Source organism: Tamandua tetradactyla, chromosome 22 (genome assembly GCF_023851605.1).
Source record: "Tamandua tetradactyla isolate mTamTet1 chromosome 22, mTamTet1.pri, whole genome shotgun sequence".
Lineage (NCBI taxonomy): Eukaryota > Metazoa > Chordata > Mammalia > Pilosa > Myrmecophagidae > Tamandua > Tamandua tetradactyla.
Window position 1 is genome coordinate 40076817 of NC_135348.1, and position 12021 is coordinate 40088837.

A 12021-nucleotide genomic window follows, 5' to 3' on the forward strand; every position below is an offset into this window, starting at 1 on the left:
TCACAATTATAGTATCACCATTATTAACATACCTCTAAAAGTTACTTTATTTCCTTTGAGAATAGTTACTAAGGGGCTTAGAAGAATTCTGTAGAACAGGATCTAAAAACAGGAGTGTACTCTCTTTGTGTGTGTGTGTGTGTTTATATACTATGTGGTGGGGGTCACATTTCATTCTTTTTCCATGTGAGTATCTTGTTATTGCAGCTCTATTTGCTGAATCTTTGCTTTTTGTTTGTTTGCTTGCTTGTTTGTTTTTGGGAAGTGCATGGGCTGGGGATGAAACCCAGGTCTCCCACATGGCAGGCAAGAATTCTACCACTGAACTACACTTGCGGTCCTGTACTCTCTTTTATATGGTCAAAATTACGTTATTAAGATTCACTCATGCTGGGGGACACGTGTTAGGAGGCTCCAATTTCTAAAGTTACTCATCAGCACATTGGTACCATTGCTTAAACACACACATACACACAAGCGCATTGGTACCATTGTTTAAACAATACACACACGCACACGCGCACACGCACACACACGCTCACCATTCACCAAGCCCAGGGAGCAAACCAAACAGGAAAAATGAAGGACATGCAAAGGGCTAAACTGATAGATTATTGCCTTCTTGATTTACCTCACCCAGCTAGCTAGAAAGCTATTCTTACTAAAACAAAGCACAGCAGATCAAATTTACACAGGCTTAGATGTGTAAGTGTTAGTAAATGTATCTAATTCTTCCAGAATTTCCAAGATTTTTATAAAGAAACTGTCTAAAAAAAGAAAGACATACTTTGACTATAAAATGTGTCTGGGAACGTGAGCATAAAAGCAACTGAAGAATAATTTTGTATGTAATGATAAATATGTCAGGCTAAAGACCACTTGAGTTAATGTTTGTAAACAAGGAATAGCAATTAATAATTTCAGCAATTAGGAACTGGTTTGTAATGGATAAGAAGAGCATGGGACTTTATGAAAACCCTGCTTCTGTTTTTAAGAAAGTATATAACACACACACTATAGGTGTGTCTCTGCTAGAAACTGTAAAATGTATGACTATGTATGAACTGTGAGCATTTGGGTTCTCACCAATGCACATTATTGAATGAAGGCAAAGATTTCAAAAAGATCCTTACAGCAAACTAAATCCAACAGCATATTAACTACATGAGCAAGTAGGATTTATCCCAGGAGCATAAGAGTGATTCACAAAAGGAAATCAATCCATGTAATACATCACATTAATAGAATGTGTGTGGGGTGGGGCACATGATCATTTCAATTGATGTATAAAATCCAGCTCCCTTTCTTGAAAAAAACACTCAGAAAAATAAGAATGGAAGGGAACTTCCTCAACATGATAAAGGGCATATATGAAAAACCCATATCTAACATCATACTCAATAGTTAAAGCCTAAAAACATTCCCCCCAAGATTGGGAGCAAGACAAGTATGCACACTTTCACCACTGCTTTTCAATATTGTATTAGAAGTACTACCAGCCAGAACAATTAGGCAAAAAAACCCCACCCAAATTGGAAAGGAAGAACTAAAACTATCCCTATTTCCAGATGGCATGAACTTATATATATATAAGATCCCAAAGGATCTACAAGAAAGCTAATGAATGAATTCAGCAAGGTGGTAGGGTATAAGATCAACATGCAAAAATCCTAGTGTTTCCATACATCAGAATGAACAATAGCAAAGAAAATCAGGAAAACTATTCCATTTACAATAGCAAGTACAAAAATAAAATATCTAGGAATAAACTTATGCAAAGGATACAAAGAACTTCTATGTGGGAAACATTACTAAGAGAAATTGAAGAAAATCTTAATGAACAGAAAGATATTCTGTGCTCATGGATTGGAAAACTTCATATCATTAAAATGTCAATACTACCCAAAGTGATTTACAGATTTAACACAATCCCAATCAAAATTCCAACAGCCTTCTTTGGAGAGATGGAAGAGCAATCACCAAATTCATGTGGAAGGTCGAGAAGCCCTGAATAGCCAAAACAATCTTGAAATAGAAGAAAAAGCTGGAAAACTCACACTTCCCAATTTTAAAATACATTACAAAGCTACAGTTATCAGAAAAGTGTAGTACTGGCAGAAGGACAAACAGACCAATGGAATAGAATTTAGAGCTCAGAAATAAACCTACACATGTATGGTCAATTGATTTTTTTTTATTAGAGAAATGATAGGTTTACCAAAAAATTGCATAAAAGACAGGATTCCCATGGACCCTATTATTGACACCTTGCTTTGTACAGGACATTTGTTACAATTAATGATAACCTTTTTTACAATTGAACTATTAACTACAGTCCATGGTTTAACTTGGGGCTCACTGCTTGTATAGTATAGTTCCATAGATATTTTTTTAAGTTATTGCCACCAGGCATACAATCTAACATTTCCCCTCTAAATCACACCCAGATATATATTTCAGTGCTATTAATTACATTCACAATTTTGTGCTACCATCACCACCATCCATTACCAAAACATTTCCATCTTTCCAAAGAGGAATTCTGCACATTGAAGCCTCAAATTGTCCTTTTGTGTCTGGCTTTTCTCACCTACATGATGTCTTCAAGTTTCATCCATGTTGTGGCATGTACCAGGACATCATGCCTTTTTACAGCTCAATAATATTCCACTGTATGTAAACACCACAGTATTTTATTTGCCCATTCATAGGTTGATGGACACTTGGGTTGCTGCATTTTCTGTCAATTGTGAATAATGCCATTATGAACATTGCTATCAAAATATCTGTTTGAACCCCTGTTTTCAATTCTTTGAGCTATATATCAAGTAGTGGTATTGCTGGATCATATGGTAGTTCCATACTTAGCTTTCTAAGGAACCACCAAACTGTCTTCCACAGTTTGGAAGACAGTTTTATATTGCCAACAGCAATGAATGTGTGATCTTATTTCACCACATCCTTTCCAAAACTTGTTATATTTCATTTTTTTAATAGCAACCATTCTAATGGGTATAAAATGGTATCTCGTGGTTTTGGTTTGCCTTTCCCTGATGGCTAATGATACTGAGCATCTTTCCACGTGCTCTCTGTCCATTGTATGTTTTCTTTGAAGAAATGCTTATTCAAGTCTTTTGCCCATATTTTAAATTGGCTTGTGTTGTAGTTTGCTAGCTGCTGTATTGAGATATATCAGAAACAGAACAGCTTTTTAAAACGGTAATTTACTAAGTTGCAATTTTACATGTTCTAAGGCTCTGAAAATGTCAAAATTAAAGCAAGGCTATAGAAATGTCCAATCTAAGGAATCCAGGGAAAGATATTTTGGCTCAAGGAGACCGATGGTGTTCAGGGTTTCTCTCTCAACTGGAAGGGCACATGGCAAACATGGTGACATCTGCTAGCTTCTCTCCAGGCTTCTTGTTTCCTGAAGCTCCCCTGGGGGCGTTTTCCTTCTTCATCTCCACATGGCCGCGTGGGCTATATAGCTTTTTCAGAATGGTGGAGACACATTTTCATAGAACCCATCTAATCAAAAGTTACCACCCACAATTGAGTGGGTCACATCTCCATGGAAATAATAAAAAAAGCTCCCACCCAGCAATACTGAATGAGAATTAAAGGACATGGCCTTTCTAGGGGTCCACAACAGATTCAAACAAGCACATTCTACCCTTTGGATCCATGCTCTTTCCAAATGCAAAATACATTCATTCCATAACAGTATCAAAAAGCCTTAAACCATTTCAGTAACAATACAAATACAATACAAAGTCAGAAACAGTACAGCATCTCATCAAAAGTCAGCTATAGGCACAGTTTTTCCTAAGGCAAAATTCTCCTCTGGCTCTGGACCTGTAAAACTCAGAACAAGTTATTTGCTACCAACATACAAAGGAGGGACAGTCATAGGACAAATACCCCCATTTCCATAGGGAGAAATTGGAAGGAACACAGGCATCACCAGACCCAAACAGTTTCAAAAACCTGCAGGACAAAATCTATTAGATTTCAAAATCTGAGACTAATTTATCTTCAGAGCTTTCAGAAAGTGGCAGTCCCACCATTTCCAAGGGCCTACTCAGCGGCTCACCTCTCTCTGAATGAACCATTGAAGGACACTGGGGAGACCACCGTTTTCTCAGCTCCACCCTCTCCAAACATTGGGCTGCACCCAGGCTCTCTGCCATCTCCAGGACATATGCTCCACCCCTCCATGTGGTGGCAGCCAGGCTCTCCCCAATCCCCCAAAAATGTGCTCCACCCTCTCCAAGGGCTGAGGTGGCACAACTCTTCCACTGCAAGGAGATGGAAGGCCCATCCTCTGCTTCTGGGGCAAATTCACCCTCTTCATGTGCGTGGGTGGGTCTGTTCTCTTGGCAGGAGGTTTCTTGACTTCAGACCTCACCCTCCATAGGTCTGCTCTGAAGACATTTTACCTTCATTTTGTCCCTTTTCTGTGCATTTTAGTCCACACTGGAAGCAGTTCTGTTTACACAGATCCCACAACACTCATGTTGGCCTTCTATGTAGTAGGCAAGGATCATGCCCATCAGACAAAAGTTTCCACAAATCCTTTTTGGATAACTCCATCTCCAATCCTGGCTTTTTCTGAAATGGCTGGCTGGTTCCACATTTGGTTAAATCTTCATGTGGGGCATTATCCTCTGGGATCTCCCTTCCTGGAAGCCCAGAATTTTCCAGAACATCCATTTCTGGTTTCTTTGTACCCAAGAGTTCAGTTCTCAGCTTATCTCTTTCCTGTGCATTTTACTATAAGCTGTAAGGAAAAAACAGGCCACACATTCCACATTTAATTTGGAAATCTCTTTTGCTAAATATCCAAGTTCATGACTTTTAAAATCTGTCTTCCATCTAAAGCCAGCAGTCAATTTTTTGTTTGTTTGTTTGTTTGCATGGGTGGGCATCAGGAATTGAACCTAGGTCTCCAGCACAGCAGGTGAGAACTTTGCCACTGAGCCACCATTGCCCGCCCTACCAGCAATCAGTTTTGATAAATTTTCTGCAACTTTAAAACAAGGCTGGCTTTCCTTCCAGTTTGCAATAATATGTGCCTCATTTCTGTCTAAGGCTTTATCAGAAATATCTTTAGAGTCCATATTTCTACCAACAGTCTCTTCAAAGCATTCTATACCTTCTCTATCAAGCTCCTCACAACTCTTCCAGAATCTTCCCCTATCCATTTAAAAAGCCATTCCAACATATTTGGTATTTGCAAACCGCAGCACCCCACTTCTCTGGTACCAAAATCTGTTTTAGTTTGCAAGCTGCTGGAATGCAATATACCAGAAATGGAATGGCTTTTTAAAAGGGGAATTTATTAAGTTGCAGTTTACATATTATATGGCTGTGAAAATGTCCAAATTAAAGCAGGGCTTTAGAAATGCCCAATCTAAGGCATCAAGGAATAATGCCTTGGTTCAAGAAGTCCAATGACATTCAGAGTTTCTCTCTCAACTAGAAAGGCACATGGCAAACACAGCAACATCTGTTAGCTTCTCTCCAGGCTTCCTGTAACATAAAGCACTCCTGGGGGTATGCTCTTTCTTCATCTCCAAAGGTCTCTGGTTGCATGGGCTCTGTAGCTTTTTAAAACATGGTTCTCTCTTAAAGGGCTCCAGTAAGCAACCCCCTTGAATGGATGGAGACACACCTCCACAGAAACTGTCTGTGCCTGTTTGAAAGGATTATGAACCCTAGGAAAGCCATGTTTTAATCCTGCTCCATCTTGTGGAGGCAGCCATTTCTTTTAATCCATATTCAGCACTGTAGGTTGGAAATCTGATTAGATTATCTCCATGGATACAGTGTGCCCAATTGTGCATACTAACCTTTGATTAGAGGGAGATGCAACTCCACCCATTCCAGGTGGACTTGATCAGTTTACTGGAATCCTTTAAAAGAGGAAACATTTTGGAAAAAGCTCAGAGCCATTAGAACCATAGAGCCTATACAGCCAGAGACCTTTGGAGATGAAGAAGGAAAACACCCCAAGGAGAGCTTCATGAAACAAGAAGCCTGGAGAGAAAGCTAACAGATGTCGCCATTTTCTCCATGTGACTTTCCAGTTGGGAGAGGAACCTTGAACTTCATCAGCCTTTCTTGAGTAATGGTAACCTCTTATCGGTGCCTTAATTCGGACATTTTTATAGACCTGCTTTAATCTGGACATTTTCAGGGCCTTAGAACTGTAAACTTGCAACTGAATAACTTCTCCCTTTCAAAAGCCATTCTGTTTCAATGATCAATTGATTGATAGATAGATGTAGATGAATTGATAGATGAAGGGATAGACAGATGGGATAATATAGCAAATGTACCAAAATGTTAATATTGGTGGATCTGGGTAATTGGGGGTGGGGGGAGTGTATGTTGGAGTTCTCTGTATAGGATTTGTATTATTTTTGCAACTATCCTGTAAGTTTGAAATGATTTAAAAATAAAAAGTTTAAAGCAAAATAAAAAAATTTTTTTTAAATAATAAATTACACCCCCCCCCCCAAAAAAGGCCATTCTGTTTCTGGCATATTACATTCTGGCAGCTAGCAAACCAGAATACCATCTAATCAAAAGTTACCACCCACAGTTGGATGGGTCATATCTCCATAGAAACTACTAAAAGTTCCTACTCAGCAATGTTGAATGGGGATTAAAGGACATGGCTTTTATGGAGTCCACAGCAGATTCAAATTGACACAAATTGTGTCTCTTTTTGTTGTTAAGTTGAAGGATTTTTTTATAGGCCAAATGATTTTTCAAAGGACTGCTAAGTTCACTCAGTGGGAAAAGAATAATTTATTCAACAAATGGATGAATACTAGATATCCATGTGAAAAAAAAGGGTAACCCCTACCTCACAACATATACAAAAATTAACTCAAAATGATCAAAAACTTAAATATAAGAGCTAAAACCATAAAATTATTAGAAGAAAACATAGAAAAATATCTTTAGGACTTTTATTAGGCAATTAATTCTTAGACGTTACACCAAAAGCATGAACAACAAAAGAAAAAATTAAGAAAGTGGACTTCATCAAAATTTAAACTTCAGTGTATAAAAAGACACTAGTGCTTACAGGGCAAGATGGCAGATTAGTGAGGTGAGGAATTTAATTAATCCACCAGAGCAGCTAGTAAATAGCTAGAAACTGTACAGAACAACTGATGGGGCTACATCAGTGACCAAATATACAGCGTACAACAGTCTGGACAAACTGGACCAGCTGTGACCCCACACAAAACTGTAAGACCCAACCCATGGAGACCAGAGACCCTCCCCCACAGGCAGAGCAGGCTGGGTCCCCAAGGGAAAAGGAAACAGACTTTACTAGCAACAAGGGCTTAGCTCAAGCAAGCTCCATTCATGGAATTAATTATCAAATTCTGACTACTGATATAGACCCCCAGCATGGATAAACCTGAAATAAGCACTAAAGGTACTAGTAGTTTTTGCCCTAGCAGAGAGAGGGCAGGGCTGACAGAAAAAATATATACAAGGGCGAACTATGGGGTATACATACAATGGACTACTGAGTGGCCACAGAAGGAATGAAGTTGTAAGCCATGCAACTAGGTGAATGAAACTTAAGGACTATATGTTGAATGAAACATCAGAAACAAAAAGACAAATATCATGCCTCATTCATAAGGACTAACTATAATATAAAAACACAGTAACCTGAAGTCAAGAACATGGGTTATCATGTTGGGGCCTATTCTAGTTTGTGAGCTGCTGGAATGCAGTGTACCAGGAATGGAATGGCTATTTAAAAGGGGAATTTAATAAGTTGCTAGTTTACAGTTCTAAGGCTGAGAAAATGTCCCAATTAGAACAAGTTTATAGAAATGTCCAATCAAAGGCATCCATGGAAAGATACCTTGGTTCAAGGAGGCCGATGAAATTCAGGGTTTCTCTCTCAAGTGAGAAGGCACATGATGGACATAGTCAGGGCTTCTCTCTCAGCTGGAAGGGCACATGGTGAACACGGGTCATCAGCTAGCTTTCTCTCCTGGCTTCCAGTTTCATGAAGCTCCCAGAGAGGCGTTTTCCTTCTTCATCTCCAAAGGTCTCTGGCTATATAGGCTCTGTGGTTCTCATGGCTCTGAGCTTTTTCCAAAATGTTTCCTCTTTTATAGGATTCCAATAAACTAATCAAGACCCACCTGAACAGGTGGAAACATGTCTCCACCTAATCCAGTTTAACAACCACTCTTGATTGAGTCACATCTCCAGGGAGATGATCTAATTACAGTTTCAAATATACCATACTGAATAGGGATTAGAAGAAATGGCTGCCTTTACAAAACGGGATTAAGATTAAAACATGGCTTCTCTAGGGTACATACATCCTTTCAAACCAGCACAGGGCCTGTTGTAAAGGATCATAGACTGTGAGCTCTTACAACAGTCATTATTTCTAAATTCTGAGATACTGAACTGTTTGTTTATAACCTGGTCGTTCCCAGAAATTTGGGGTATTTATGTGTCACCTGGGATTCAGATTTAGAGCTCTGAAGGTATGAAAGTCAGCAGTGCCCCCATACAGCAACTGTTTAAAAAGTTGAAAAAGAGATCAGACTTTGACAAGAGGTATGAATGAAGCTGATCTGGATAGGACTAAGGTAAATGAGAATACAGGGTAAAGGATAATATTGCCCATATTTTAAAACTTCAGCTTCTGCATGAGATCAAAGGGAGAGGTGTTTATTTGATGCAAAATTTTTATTTTGAGTAAGGCATTTCCTAATTTAACTTGTATGGTCAATTTACTTGAACACCGTAAGTACCTGGAATCCTGAATAGGGTGTGAGATTTTGTTGGTTCGTCCAGGTTAGTATGATGCCCTGATGTATCCCAAAGTAAATTTGGGCAGTGAATAAAGAAGTATTTGCAAGGTCCCCTTGGGGCACTGGGGAGAAAGAAGGAAATATTCAACTTCCCCATTTGGAGGATTTCTGATATTCTCACAAGCAATAGAGACAACCAACTCTATAGGCCAAGCCATTGATCTTGGGGTTCGCCCCTATGAAACTTATTCCTGCAAAGGATAAGCTAAGCCTACTTAAAATTAGACCTAAGAGTCATTCCCAGAGAACCTGTGTTTTTGCTCAGATGTGGCCTCTCTCTCTAAGCCAACACAGCAAATGAACTCACTGCCCCCCCCCCCCACTACATGGGACATGACTCCCAGGGGTGTAAATCTCCCTGGCAACACGGGACAGAAAGCCCGGGATGCGCTGGGACCAAGCACCAAGGGATAGAGAAAGCCTTCTTTACCAAAAGGGGAAAGAGAGAAATGAGACAAAGTTTCAGTGGCTGAGGGATTTCAGACAGAGTTGAGAAGTTACCCTGGAGATTATTTTTGTGCATTATATAACTTTCCCTTTTTAGTTTAAGGTGTGTTGGAGTGGCTACAGGGAAATATCTGAAATTGTTGAGCTGTGTTCCAGTAGCCTTGATTTTTGAAGATGATTATATAACAATATAGCTTTACAATGTGACTGTGTGATTGTGAAAACCTTGTGTCTGATGCTCCTTTTGTCTAGGGTACGGAAAGATGAGTGAAAAATATGAATAAGAAATAAACAAATAATAGGGGAGACAAAAAGGTTAAAATAAATTAGGTAGATGGAAATACTAGTGGTCAATGAAAGAGAAGGGTAAGGGGCATGGTATGTATGAGGTTTTTTTTTCTTTTTATTTCTTTTTCTGGAGTGATGCAAATGTTCTAAAAAATGATCATGGTGATGAATGTACAACTATGTGATGAAATTTTGAGCCATTGTTGTATATCATATATGGATTGCTTGCATTTTAAGATTGATTAAAAGAAATGTACAGAGTTCCTATTTGGAAAGATAGAAATATTTTTTCTGAAATATAAATCTGAATGTGTTTAAAGAGGGAAATGGTAAGTTGTATATATGGTAATAGAAAAAAATACTTAAAATCCATAGAACTACCTATACGAATAATGAGCCCTCAGTTAAACCACAGACTGTAGTTAACAATACAATTATAAAAATACGTTTTCCTCAATTGTTACAAATAAACCACACCACTGAAAGGTATTGATAATAAGGTACTTTGGGTAATCCTGCATTTTATACATACTTACTCTTTAAACCCACACATTTTTCTAATGAGAAAAAGAACAAATACTTAGAAATAAATTTAACAGAAGAATTACAAAACAAAACAAAAGGACATTAGCAAGAAAGTGAAAAGACAACCAACAGGGTGGGAGAAAATACTTAGAAACCATATATATGACAAGGGTTTAAAATCAAGATATAAATGAATTCCTACAACTCAATAACAAAAAAACAAACAACCCAATTTAAAATGAACAAAGGGCTTGAACAGACATTTCTACCAAAGAAGATACACAGGTGGCCAATAAGCACAGGAAAAGATACTGAACATCGTTAGCCATTAGGGTAATACAAATCAACAGTACAATGAGATGCTACTACACAAGCCACTAGAAAGACTATCATCTAAAAAAAAAAACAGAAAACAAGTATCAGCAGGGATGTGGAGATATAGGAACCCTAATACATCGTTGGTAGGAATATAAAAGGTGGGAAAGTGTGGCAGTTCTTCAAAAGTTAAACAGAATTACTACTAAGTCCTAGCAATTTCACTTCTAGGTATACACGCAAAAGAAATGAAAGGAGGGACTTGGACATATTGCTTTACACTATTACACTATTCACAGCAGCATTATTTGCAATAGCCAAAAGGTGGAAGCCCCCAAGTGTCAATCAACAGATGAATGGACAAACAAAATGTGGTATATTGCAAGCCTCCTTCCATGGGACTTTAATGCACAGGTCAAGATGAAAATAGTTTGCTTTTCAAGAAAAAAAAAATGGCATCATCCCTGCATTGGAATATTATTCAGCAGTGAAAAGAAATGATGTTCTCATGCATGCAACAACATGGATAAACCTTGAAGACTTCATGCTGAGTGAAATAAGCCAGACACACAAAAGGACAGATATTGTGTGATTTCACTTATACAAAATAACTAGAATATTCAAGTTCACAGAGCTAGAAAGTAGAGTACAGTTTACCAGGGTTGGGGTAAGGGGCAATGGGGTGCCAATGTATAATGGGTGCAGGGTCTCTGTTAGGGGTGGTGGAAAAATTGTGGTAATGGATGATGGTAGCACTACACTATGAATGTGATTAATGCTACTGAATCTTCTGCTTAAAGCTGGTTAAACGCTAAATGTTACATTGTGCTACCACAATTAAAAAGAGAGAGAGAGGCCTAACACAGGGGTAATGGGAAGGGTCTATTTCTCAATTTTTCAGTTGGCTGCATGGTAGTATGTATTTGTGGAAACTCATCAGATTCTTCACTTAAGATCAGTACATTTAGTTCATGTAAAGTACACCTCAAAACGTACAGTGGAAAGCAGGCAAAATTGGACATGAGTAGACATGCTCCATGACTGACTACTTCTGTGAGTTTGAGCAACTTACATAGCCTCAGTTTCCTCATCTGAAAAATAAAAGGATAGGAATAAATGATCTCTAAGTTCCCTAACAGCTTTAAGTGTCTAATTAGTGATTTTTAAAGTAGTAATTTATGGAAATTATTAACATGACACAATTTTGACAAGTTTAACTGTAAAAGTTTCAATTATATCAATATATGAATACATTTTCATTATAAAGAGAAACTGAGGGCAGGCCACTGTGGCTGTGCAGGTAGAGTTCTTGCCTGCCATGCCAGACACCCAGGTTTGATTCCCAGTGCCTGCCCATGCAAAAAAAAAAAACAAAGAAAGAAACTCATACACTACAGATAAGGCCCACCTCCCACAGTCCTCGAGGGGACCTGTCTTGCCAGGTTTAGCTCTACTTTTCTACACTGGGAATCGAACCCGGGTCCTGGGGCATGGCAGGCAAGCACTCTTACGTGCTGAGCCACCGTGGCCTGCCCTCTAGGCATTTTCTATTGCTTGGAGGCACTCTGGCCTAGCG